General features: G+C 37.7%; 1 protein-coding gene across 15 annotated transcripts in view; it reads right to left on the bottom strand.

Moving 5' to 3' along the window:
- ELAVL2 (ELAV like RNA binding protein 2) overlaps positions 1-12779 on the bottom strand; it is a 165632-nt gene that overhangs the window by 109175 nt on the left and 43678 nt on the right. The gene's annotated exons all lie outside the window — the stretch shown is intronic.

Raw genomic sequence — 12779 nt, 5'->3', positions numbered from 1 at the left:
CTGCTATATAGTTGTTATGGTCCAAAGATCTGTTATTTACCTCAGTAAGGCAATGATTTTTCTCTAAGCAAGTTATTCAGAGTGTACCATCCTTATAGGGAGCCATGACACTATCATCATCAAATCTATGTACAGATTTGGCTCCCTGAACAAGAAGATATATAATCATACTTCTATACTTCACTATCTTTAAAATAAAGAAAAATATACCAAATACTAGAAAGGTATTATGAGAACAACTGCACTTTCCTATGTCTTTTGCATAGTTCGCCCTACTGGTTCATTATCATCATGGAATACAACAAGGGGAATTAATTTAGGTTTGCTTATCCACTCAAACCCCATTCTCCTTATGGCCAATAATAAGGTTGCATTGGACAGAGAGCAAACCATAGAAGATGAGGAATGGGAAGATGGAAAGCAAAGCTGGTTGACGTGGAGTCCAACTCACAAGAAGGACATGGCAGCCAATTTAGCTAAATGGACTAAGGTTGAATTAACCTAACCTTTATGCTTCAATGTCCTGATTTGTACAATACTATCTGTCCAGCTGAGTCCTGGGCTGCTAACAATGGGACTTCAACAGTTTAAGATTTGAGGAAAAAAAAAAAAACAAAAAACAATGAACCAAAATCCAGAATGAATCCCACTTTTATTTAAACCCAACAGTGAACCTTCATACTGTTTAAAAAAAAAAAAAAAAAAAAAAAAAAGCATTTTCCAAATATGTAGCCAACAAAAGCACTTCAAAAGAGAACAATTTTCTAAAAATCATTACATTCAATCTTAAAATATAAGCAGCCCAAAATAAACACATGATCCCGAAGTCCCCACTAAATTGCTGGAGCAGTGTAAATATAAACAAAAACTAAGAAATGCCTAGGTCATCTTCATGCTATAAGGTAAATCTCATGTAATACACACTTAAATGAGCCCTGAATGCCAGGCACTGGGAACTGAAAACTGAAAATTAGGGTGCTGCCAGGGAGGAGGAGTTAATAACAGAATGAAAGATGAGAGGACATAAAAAAAGGATATCATGTATAAGATTCAGGGTCGCCTGAGTAATGGTATGTGTGAGTGAACAAAAAGTATGGGCTAAGAATTCACTGACCATGTTCAAGAATATATCTGACTAGTTCAAAAGTGGACATTACATTTGGGAAAGAACAGAGAACTCTGAGTACCCAAAAGAGTTTGAAATCTGTTCTATAAGCCATAGGGAGCTGAAGGTTTCAGGCAAGAGTGACAGAGCCAAAGCTGTCCTTTACCTGTGGTCTCTTCCATACAAGGTTCTAACACAAATGTGTCGAAACCCTACAGGTCTATTTGTATCCATGGAGATGGTCATAAAAATCAATGCTAAAAAGGTTACAAAAGCAAAACAATATTCCAACTGATCCACAATTGAGGTCTAATACCTGGGCAGAGAGAATTCCAGTATAGTTAAAACTAGGCACTCTCTGCATGCCTTCTAATTCGAGCTCTGCCATTTCCTGTATCTTTGGGCCAGTAACTTAAACCTCCCTGGTGCTGCAGTTTCTTATCTGTAAAATGGGGGAAATTTGACTTAACTACACCTCAGAGTTCTGAGAACTTGAGAGAAAGTAGCTTGCTTAGAACAGTACGTGGCACCAAAAAAAAACAAAACAAAACAAAACAAAAAACAAAACAAACAAAAAAACAACAACAAAGCAAAACAAAAAGCTTCTCGATGATGCTGATACAACCACTTCTATGCCATATCCTTTTGACATCTAATGTTATTGTAACATTTCATGTAAAATGAAGGAATGCTGATTCAGGAGCTTTTGTAGAGATATGGGAGTATGGGGAGGGAGATGAGAGGGGGAGTCTGATTTTTTCTGTTCTGATCCTTTCAAACGCACAAGCTAAAAGCTACATACCTAAATGAACACTTTTCTTTTTCAACATGCCTTGTCCATTTTTTCCCTTTTCAATGGCTTAAAATGGTTCCCAGGCACACATATGTAATTAAAATTCATTACCTTAAAAGACTGCTTTAGGAAACCCCACAATGAAATCTGCTATCATCCCTTTTTTATGGATAGATATAATTACAACCTAATAGGCATCATTTAATCAAGACTTAACAATTAGGTTCTTAAATCCAAAACTTGATCATTTTCTTCCTTGAAAGGTGCACTAAACTTTCTCCCAGGTGGTGGCCATGTAAAGTGAAAGGCAGAAGAACTATTAAAACCCTTATCATAAAGGCCTTCTGAAGTGCTTCTTATCCAACGGTGACAGGCATAATCTGAAAGTAGAGACCCTACCACAATCTCACAGCATTTTTTTTTTTATTTGTTCACCTCCATCTCCAAACAACTGTTCACAAAAAGCCCAAAACCAAAAGTTGTCCCTAACTCTAACTTATTGCTTCTAGACAAGAAAATATAGTCATCAGTAACAGCGTCCAACCCTTTGCCTGGTTCTAACATCAGCAAATCAGATCTTTAAAGAAGGAAAGCAACCCTATGCTTGTTTCTCATCCCACAATTTGGACATAAAAAACTACAGACCCTGAGAAGTGACATGTTCTCCTTACACACTCAGGGTCAAATTGGCACTAGGACCCAGGTCTCACCCAATACAAAACAAGATTTTGTACTCTACCTCCACTCTACCATGTGGGGGTGGGGAAAACAAATATTTTTGAGGGCCTACATTTTCAAGTATAATAGCTGTGTCTGGCCTATCTAATTACAATATCTATCCACACTTCCAGCTAAATAAGATTAATTCTTAGTCACTGATGCTTAATAGTAACCCCTGCTACTCCCAGCAGCCAACACCCTAGTTTGAAAGGGATGCAGATCACTAATTAATGCATCATCTATTGAGAGCCTATAATTGCCTTACCACACCCAAGTCCCTTCTGGCTACACTAAGCTTCTTTACAGACCTAATACACCAAACAACAGACACAGTTGGGCAAGAAATCTATTAAGAATTAGAAAACCCTGAAAGGGCCCTATTTATCACTGAAAAGAGAAATCTAAGCTCTTTGGTGTTTCATTCTTTTTCCTTTTCCAAAAGCTGTGAGAGGTTTCCCCACAAATCTAAACCAAGCCCTTGCCTTTAAATTTAGTTGTTCAAGGGCTCTATAGATCAGAGGATAGATCCGATCTGTATGCAAGATGCAAAGGATTCTAAATACTGCAGAAACAAAACTTAAAGTCCAATAATTTCTCCCAAAATAACCTCATTAACATGAGTATTTTCAGTCTTACAAAAAATTCTAATTCAAGAAAGAGAAAATAGCTACTGTTTTTGAGAGTTTACTACGGCATCCCAGTCAACCTTTTGTCAAAGGTATCCACTCTCATTCAGTAGGTCAGAAACATTAAGACGTGGAGACGCTAAGTGACTTGAATAAGGACCCCTGTTGTTTGGTGTATTCCTAACCTTGGCTGTGACAATCAAGTTCTAAACAGAAGAGAGTTCTTATTCCTTCCTTTCAATTTACCTAATACTGGCAGGTGTCCCCAGGTTGTCAGCTCCTAGGGGCCACTTCACAACCCAAGATGGTACAGCCAAGAGAGTGACTCTGCTAAACTGGAATATGCAAAGGGCAGCATGCTTCAGCCACACAGGTAAATCTGCAACCTCTCTTGTAAGTTCTCCCCTGGAGAACTCTCATCCAAGGGATGTGAAGTGGACCACAGCCACATAGGCTTTCTAAAGAAAAGAAAAGAAAAGAAAAGAAAAGAAAAGAAAAGAAAAGAAAAGAAAAGAAAAGAAAAGAGAAGAGAAGAGAAGAGAAGAGAAGAGAAGAGAAGAGAAGAGAAGAGAAGAGAAAAGAAAAAAGAAAAGAAAAGAAAAGAGAAAAAAAATTTTAAGAGCCATTCAAAGGATGTAATCTTGACTAAGGCAAACTAGTAGTCTAAGCAGTGTAGGAATCGAAAGCTACTTTGGACTGCATACTGCTTTCTCTGAGTGCAGGATCAGTATAGAATCCCTCTTAGTAAATGAGCCTACAAAATTATGAAACTCAACTTGTTACAGTAAAAGTTTAAAACTAAATTTTAAAATTAGTTTGAGGAAGCATACAATGACAATTCTTATTCAAATACTAATTGAGATCTATCTTCTCTCAATTTGGGTGCCTTCAAGAGCAATGTATATGCTTTTTAAAATCTCCTCAGAGGATCTCATCCTCATTTATTAAACAGGAGCCACAGGAAAATTGGCAATGACATCCTCTTCCTGCTCTTCCAAAACAAAAGCACCTCATTTGGGCTTTCCAGATCAAAAATACATTACAGGGGCACCTGGACGGCTCAGTTGGTTAAGCATCCAACTTCCACTCAGGTCACGATTTCACAATTTGAGAGTTCAAGCCCCACACTGGGCTCTCTGTTGTCAGCACAGAGCCTGCTTCAGATCCTGTCTCCTGCTCTCTGCCCCTCACCAGATCACACACTCTCAAAATAAATAAACATTAAAAAAAAAAAAAAAAAAGATTAGGAAAAAAACAGATTACGTACCAATAAACCTTGCATACAGCCTGACCCAGTTTCAAGCCTAAATATTGTGATTTGTATTCCTTTCCTTCCATTTGTACTTTGCACCTCAATTTGGAGCTGCATAACACAGACACAGTCACCCTGCAGACTTTATATCTCAAAACAGCCCTTTCCCTTTAGAGATACCCTTACCCAGAGACACCTCAAAGTATGAAATATAAAAGCCCAAAAGAAAGAATAAAAGCAACACTACTGGAAACAGTCTCAAATTAAATATACATAGATATATGTTTTTTTAACTGCTGCCTTTATTTCTTTTAAACTAGGTAGAAATTTTCTCAGGTTGAAGATTTCATTTTTTATAGTCACAAGTGATTTCCAAAATAAAAAGTGATTAATGTTCTTAATCTTGAATTTTGTTTTTTTGTTTTTTAACATTTATTTATTTTTGAGACAGAGACAGAGCATGAACAGGGGAGGGGCAGAGAGAGAGGGAGACACAGAAGAATCTGAAACAGGCTCCAGGCTCTGAGCGGTCAGCACAGAGCCCGACGCGGGGCTCGAACTCACAGACTGTGAGATCATGACCTGAGCCGAAGTCGGACGCTTAACCAACCGAGCCACCCAGGCACCCCTTAAATTTTGTTTTGAAAGGAAATAAAAGTTTTACTTTCATTCAATAAATATCAATTCTGTGCACAAGAAATTACTAGAATATAAAAGTGTCTTCTCTGTTCTCAAGGACTTCAGAGTGTTCAGAAAAATTTCTTACAACCTGAAACTCCAAAATACCAATAATTCTCACCACCAGCACCCACCAGAAATATCTTGGCAAGCGACGTTTTAAACAGAGATCAACATGATTAAGAATGCTAGATGCCACTAGTACGGAGATCTGGTGATCAGGTAACAACAGCACATGAAGGTCTCAATATCAGACAACCTGATGTTAAGGAGTCTGTTAGCCAAATTAAAACGCAGAAAAGGTCTAAATAAGCAAATTTGAAACTTAGAAGACATTAGTGCTATCAGAATATTAAGCAAATGTGGAATCATACACAAAAAATGAATGGGCACCTCCTCATCACCAGCAACCCCAACTGCAGCATTTTCTTCTCCCAACAACCTGGAACGGACAAGGAGAGCCCTGCCTGGTGGTGGTAGTCTGGAGGACACCTCACCTTCCTCCTCCTTACCCACCTAATCCTAGGACTCAATGGGGAGTGGGGGTGGTAAACAAATGCAGTGGATGGTTTAAAAAAGAAAAAAAAAAGTAGCCCAGGTGTGTTCAACAGCTGACAAAAGAGGTTAAGATTCTATATACACCCACAGTACCATTTAGTCAATTTCTATTTAAGAAACAAACTGGGACAATGATTCCAATGTAGGAAAAAGAAGATGCCTTGGGTGAACTACTCCAAGGTGCATTTTTAGCTCATGTGACCTTCCAAAGTGCTCCAAATGTGTGTATGTAGATGTGTAGGCATGTGTGTATTTATAGAAAGTGTTGAGAGCACTATAAAAAAAAAAAAAAAAAAAAAAACCCAACACATGAATAAATCATAAAATGTTAGTGCTACAAGGGACTTCTGAGAGCTAGTCTATGGCCTCCATTTTTAGGTAAGAAAAAGAACCAAGATGTGGACCAGGTTTTTAAAACTTAACAGCACTGAGATCTTCATTCCCAGCAAAATCTCACCTTCAATTATTCTAATTCCATGCCTTTATTCTTAAATGTACACTTCCCCTGGAAAGAGGACTGTCTACTCCTCTCTATAATACAGAATTTAAATGGTCTTTTAGGACTCAAATAAGCTTTGTCCTATTTCTCCCAGGCAGGCCATTAATCCCACCCAGTGGTTCTCAAATTATGGCCTAGGAACCCTAAGGGTCCCTAAGACCTTTTCAAAGATCCAAGAAGAGAAAACAATACCTTTTTCTCATTCTCTCATAAATGTACAATAAAGCTTTCCAAAGGTTATATGATGTGTGAAATCTACATCTGCGTTCAGTCTGGTGCAATATGAGGATACAATGGACTCCTATTAAGTAACACATTAAAGAGGTGAGAAATGTGAAACCATGCCATTCTTATCACTATTTTTCTTCTAGAAAAATATATGAATATTTCATTTTTAAAACATTATTTTTGTTATTTTATAGGTTTATTAATTTTTAACTAAACTATATTTTTAAACATTTGCAACTTAATTTCTAATAAATATTGACAAATATAACCTACATAAACAAGAGAGCTTTTGAGTTCTCAACTACTTTAGTATATATAAAGGGGTCCATGGGGCGCCTGGGTGGCTCACTCTGTTAAGCATCTGACTTCAGGTCATGATCTTTGGGGGTGAGTTTGAGCCCCGCATCGGGCTTTGTGCTGACAGCTCAGAGCCTGGAGCCTACTTCAATTCTGTGTGCGACCCTCTCTCTGTCCCTCCCCACTCGCACTCACTCTCTCTCTTGCTCTCAAACTTTTAAAAAAAATTTAATAAAGGGGTCCTAAGACCAAAAAGTTTGAGAAACACTGGTCTAACTCACTGATAAATAACGTTTTTTGGTGTTTTTTTTTTTTTTTTAAAAGGAATTTATGGTGAATTCCTTTGGCCCCTATGGATGAACCTCAGAAAAGCTTCCTATTGCTCTTCCCTACCTTCAAAGGGATATTCCTCCAGCCTTGGAAGGATGTAAACTACTTCTTATGCCCACTAGTTTTTTAATCACATCAACTCCCTTTGATAGTGAATTTTTATAAACCCACAATATGGGAATCATGAATATACCTTTATATTCTGATTCCCAGAAAAGACACTTTATAAAGAAACATACATTATGTTAAGTGTTGCCTACTTAAGTTGCTTTAGAAAATGCTTGTGAATGTTACTATTATCTCCTAAAAAGAGTACCGAGGATGCCAAGAAGTGGTTTTTCATTTGGTGGATTCCATCATAGGCAGAAAATCATGTTGTCTTCCTCCTGAAGCCCCACTCCTTCCTTCCCAGGGCTGCTTCAGTCCTGTTAGCCCCTGACCTTTACTTTAGCTTTCCTCCCCCCAGGCCAATCCTACAAAATTGCCCCCAGTCTGATTTCTCTCAAGGCTTCTACTACCCCTTTAATATGAAGGCTTTATCGTGCCCGTCACAGAAATGAAAACATTTTGGCCTGATTTCAAGGCCCTCTAGAAACCCAATTATCCTCCAATAGTCAAATTTATTTCCTCAACACGCTATCCGTGTATCATGTGCAATCCCTCTCTTTTCCTCCTAGAAAAAAAAGTCTTCTTCTTCTTCTCTATAAAACCTCCTTCAAAGCGCCACTCACATCTACCTACCTTCCCAACTACGGCAGCAGCCCTCACCAAACCCACACTCCCATACTCCACTCCTCACGTTTCCTGCCTGTGGGCTGTCAGCCAGACTTCAACAACTGGGGGACAACATCCATATGCAGATCTTCTAAACTCCCAGAGTCCTGGCACAACACAGGCACTGAACAGTTTAGATGGTAGACAATATTAAAAATTTATTAAAATGCTCTGAAAACTATAAGGAGGATTATCTTTTGAATTCGTAATTACATATTAATACTTTTGTGAATTAAAAAATATATGGGTGATGCAAAAAGATCATAACTGCTAAACCATATAAAATGAAAGCTAGAAGTCTTTAATTCTTCCTTCCAACCCATGCTCCAGAGGTTAACAGTTTCATTAGCAATCTGAACACTGTCAAAGTGAAGACAAATGTATACCAGCACATAGGAAAGCAAATACTTCAGTACACACAGAGATAGATCTTTCTGTGATGTTCTTTGCACCTTGCTTTTTACACTTAAATATCAGCACATGGAGAATTCTTTCTTTACAGAGGACTATAATAGAGATACATTATTTAACCAATTAATTAACCAATTTAATTTAACCAGTTCCCTACTGAAACATACCAGGGTTTTGCTACTTCAAACAATGCTGGCAACAAATAACTTATACAAGAGGGCAAAAATATAAATTTAAAGATAGAAAATGCTGGTTCACAGTCTGTTTGCATTTTTAATTATGCTAATTGCTGCCAAAAAGCCCTCTAAAAACTCAGCAATTTGTGATTCCTCCAAGGCATCGCCTGCATTTTTAAAATGAAACCGAAATAATGCAACGGTGTAAAGGACAGGGGACTGGGAGAAGGAAAGAGAAGCCAGGCACCAGCAATGGGTCTAGAGCCTCCAACCACTCACTATTCATAAGACATTAAAAGCAACACATCTTTAGCATTGGTTCTGCTTGTATAAGATCAGGGCATTGGTCAATATTGTGGGCAAGGGCCCCTCAAGCTCTAACTTTCTTTGATGCCCTTGAATTTGCTGAATGTAAGAAACACACATTAAATACGAAGACAAAATACTTATTCTCTTGTGCTGCCCAGAAATAAACAAACAAGTGCTGGGAAAGTCAAACTGCTGCACTGGGAGAATAAATGCTCTGATAAAACCCCTGCTAGGAATTTAAAAATGGGAGATTGAGACTGGAGGAAATGGCTACCTAAGAGGAAAGATAAAAAACCATTTCAAAAATAAACAAAAAAAGGATGATTTTAATCATTTGGGGGTTTCCTAGTTTAGGACAGGCTGCATCTCAGTAGAAAAAATACATAGCTAAACAGCTATCACGAGCAAAGACCAAAGCAACCTGATGGTGACTAATTAATAAAAAGTCACAGACATCCCTTTCAAGTTTACCATCTGAAAAAGTGTATGTTAACAGGAGATATGATTTGCTAAGCTAAATAAAAGGCTTCATTAGCAAGGAGTGACAGGATCACAACCCTGCTGCTGATAAACTGCCAACATACCCGAGGCCTTCAACGAAGGGCTGCCCATTTAACACACTGCAGCTTTAAAATGAGTTGCTCTAGAACAAACAGTTCTATGTCAGGGCATACCAGATGGAGCTGCTCTTGTACCCTGGATTGTGTGTGCGTGTGTGCATGGGGGGCGGGAGGGGGGTGGCAGGATACCCCACAGGAGTATCCAGTCTAGTAACCCTTCCTAAGGTTAACCTTCCATGATTACAGCATCCGCCTTACCCCCCAACTTCTCTGCTTCCGAAAAGACTCAGTGTTGAGCAGAAAGCAGCCATTCTTCCAACATCAGGAAGAGGTTTCACACTGCTATTAAATGACTGGCCCAGCGGTCATCTCTAGAGCCTGCCTCCTTAATCCCAGCAGACACAGCCTCTTCAGCCCAGTCCTGAAGCGGTGAGGTCTTTTTAATATAGCATGCTTTGAAACTGTATAAAATGGGTCATAAATACATGTAGAAGGCACAGTCTCCGTCTAGTCAGAGTGGTTACAGAAGCATCACACCAGATCTTTCCCTGTGTGGTCCAAGTAAATTGTTAAACTCACCAGCTCAGAGACTACAAATAGATACAGTGAAATCTTAATTATGGGGATGGATGAAGAGACACAGCACATCATCCTAAAATATTAAATTATCTATTATCCAGCACTTAGACATTACTCTTGTATAGTAATTAATACCCATTTAAAAATATCAAGATGTTCAGTTTAAACATTAAAAATTTTTATTAACTCCAATTGGTAAACTTTGTACGTTAAACACGGCATCTTCATAGTAACCAGGGTACCAAGACAGAGTATACCCCCTCACACACACACACAACTGTGTATACAGTGTTTACTTTCAGCACATGTAACTGTAATCTTGATTTTGATATAATAGGACCTACTACATTCAAGGAATACAGTTGTGAGACAGGATCACGGATATCAAAGAACCAATTCAGTTGAAAACAACACTTAAGTGTCCCAAAAGTGCAAACTAATTTAAAGAGCAATTAAGAACAGAACAGACACCCAAGGCCACCCAACCCCCTTCCCTCACCAGCCCCTTAACTCTCAACTCTGCTGTCCATAGAACACAAGAAGTACCATTAGAATTCTCCTCCCTTGAACTAAAACTGGTTTTACTTCTCTCCAAGCTTCCTCAATCAAGAGTTGAGGCTGTTGCATATACATGTATATTTTTTCTAATTTTCTAATGTTTATTTATTCAGAAAGACACACAGCATGAGCAGGGAGGGGCAGAAAGAGAGGGAGACACAGAATCCAAAGCAAGCTCCAGGCTCTGAGTTGTCATGACAGCACAGAGCCCAGTGTGGTGCTCAAACTCACAGACCACGAGATCATGACCTGAGCGGAAGTCAGATGCTTAACCGACTGAGCCACCCATATTGTATATATTTTCAAAGGCTTCATTCTGCACCTAAGGAAAAAGGGACTGAAATCTAAAAAGGAGTGACAAAAGAAGATCCAACAAGAAAAAAAAAATGCTATAGATCCATATTACACAATTCTGGGCGATACTAACTAAAAAGGATTCAAAGTTTTGATTGCCTTCCAAAAAAAAAAAAAAAAAAAAAACCACACAATATTAAAAAGAGAAAACAACTGTTTTAGCCATCAGAGTCCACCTCTCTGAGGAAACTAATGAGTTAAAAATATATTCTAATAAATATAATACGCAGGTAAGATACTGTTTTGAGATAGCATGCCATAAATTCACTGTACTGTTCTGTGTGTGGATAAGGAAACTGAGCCACATGGAGAATTTGCTTCCTCTTCGTTTTGACTCTTGGTTTCTTGTCTTTTTCTGATTGCTTAGAGAAATCTCCCAGTCTTTACCAATCTCTTACAAACATACACAGCCCTTTAGGATGAAGGGACTGCCCAAAAACCATTCAGGTTTTTTCAATAAATGTCTTCAAGATTTCCACAAAGAAAACTACCCAAGCCTCCCCCATCCCAACAAATGCTTTAAAGACAATTCCAAATTTTAGTTTAAATATGAATGAATAGAGAGGAAAACAGCATTGTGAAGAAATAGGGAGGGTTGTCAAGATCTGGTAGAAAAAGAGTCTATAAAAGTTTATTCATAAACTAACCAAACAAATCAATGACAACTACAATTTTGAGTGAGTTAGTATAGTCTTTTAAGGCAAGCAAAAAGCTTAACAGACATTCCTCTTTAGTTTTTACCAGCTCCATCAATAACCTGGAAAAACACTATCAAAAAAATACTGATAAACTAAACTTCAAAAATCAGAACATTTTCAAAGCCATGAATCAAGAGAATAAAGGATATAGACAACACAAATCTCACTGCTGGAGTTGGCATTCGTTGTATAGTTTTTAGTGTGAAAGCTGGCTAATTATTGTTGTCCTAAAGAGAACATTAAAATTTGTTTCTCAGCTGTTTAAAAAAAAAAAAAAAAAAAGCCAGCTCTACAGCAGAATACAAGCAAGGCAGATCCAGGTTCCAAAGTTCACTATGAATTAACAAGCAAAACAGGGTTCAACTTAAAACCCTTTTCTAATATGCTAATGCCTATAAAATTAAAAACTAAAAAGCCTGCCTTCGTGTGAGTAACCACAGGGAAAAGGTAGACAGGAAGAAAGATAAAATTAACAAAGGAACTTTCCTGACAACTCCACTTTAAGTTAGGAGCCCCAAACACTTTTCCTTCAGAGCACAAATCACAATTACAAACAATAACTTTTAGAACTTTAACAGGTGTCTCCCTGAATAAACTCTAAGTTTCACATCAGCAAGAATTGTATCACGTTTACTACTAAATCTCCATATGTAAGACAGTGTATAATGTACAATATGAATACAAATGTTTACTAAATGAACTTTTGCATAGGAAACCAAGAAACTTCACACATGAGGTAGAAAAATAATTGTTTTTTAAACTACTGCAGAGCAGAAAAGGTTGATGAATAATCAAACAAGTGAACAAGCGAGCAATCAAAAACAGCAAAATACCATTAAGATCAGGAGGTTAGGCAACATAAATCATGAAAGTGTAAAATCTATGAAAGTGTAGGTCTAGAGAAAAGCTTCAAGTTTCAAAGAAGCCACTAATAAAAACTAGATTTTGCCAAAGAAAAATACAGTGAACATTTTCAAATATTCATGAGCTATTTAATAAACCATCACCAAATCTGCTTCATTTTGTTAGACAATAACAAACAGGAAATAATCATGAGGAATGAAAAAGAGAAAGGACGAATAATGAAAAAATTCCTATGGCTAAATCTCCATACAACTCTGTAGGGAAACAAATAAAATAGGACACCCACAGCTTGACAACAGGTCCCTGGATCTCTTTAGGTTTCTGAACTTCTTAAAGAACTGAGGAACTATAGAAACATTTAACTCCGAAGCTTTGGTAATCTAGGCTAACTTTAAAGAGAGGGAAAAACA

The sequence above is a fragment of the Neofelis nebulosa genome, chromosome 12 (assembly GCF_028018385.1).
Source record: "Neofelis nebulosa isolate mNeoNeb1 chromosome 12, mNeoNeb1.pri, whole genome shotgun sequence".
Lineage (NCBI taxonomy): Eukaryota > Metazoa > Chordata > Mammalia > Carnivora > Felidae > Neofelis > Neofelis nebulosa.
This window is presented reverse-complemented; position numbering and strand designations above follow the sequence as displayed.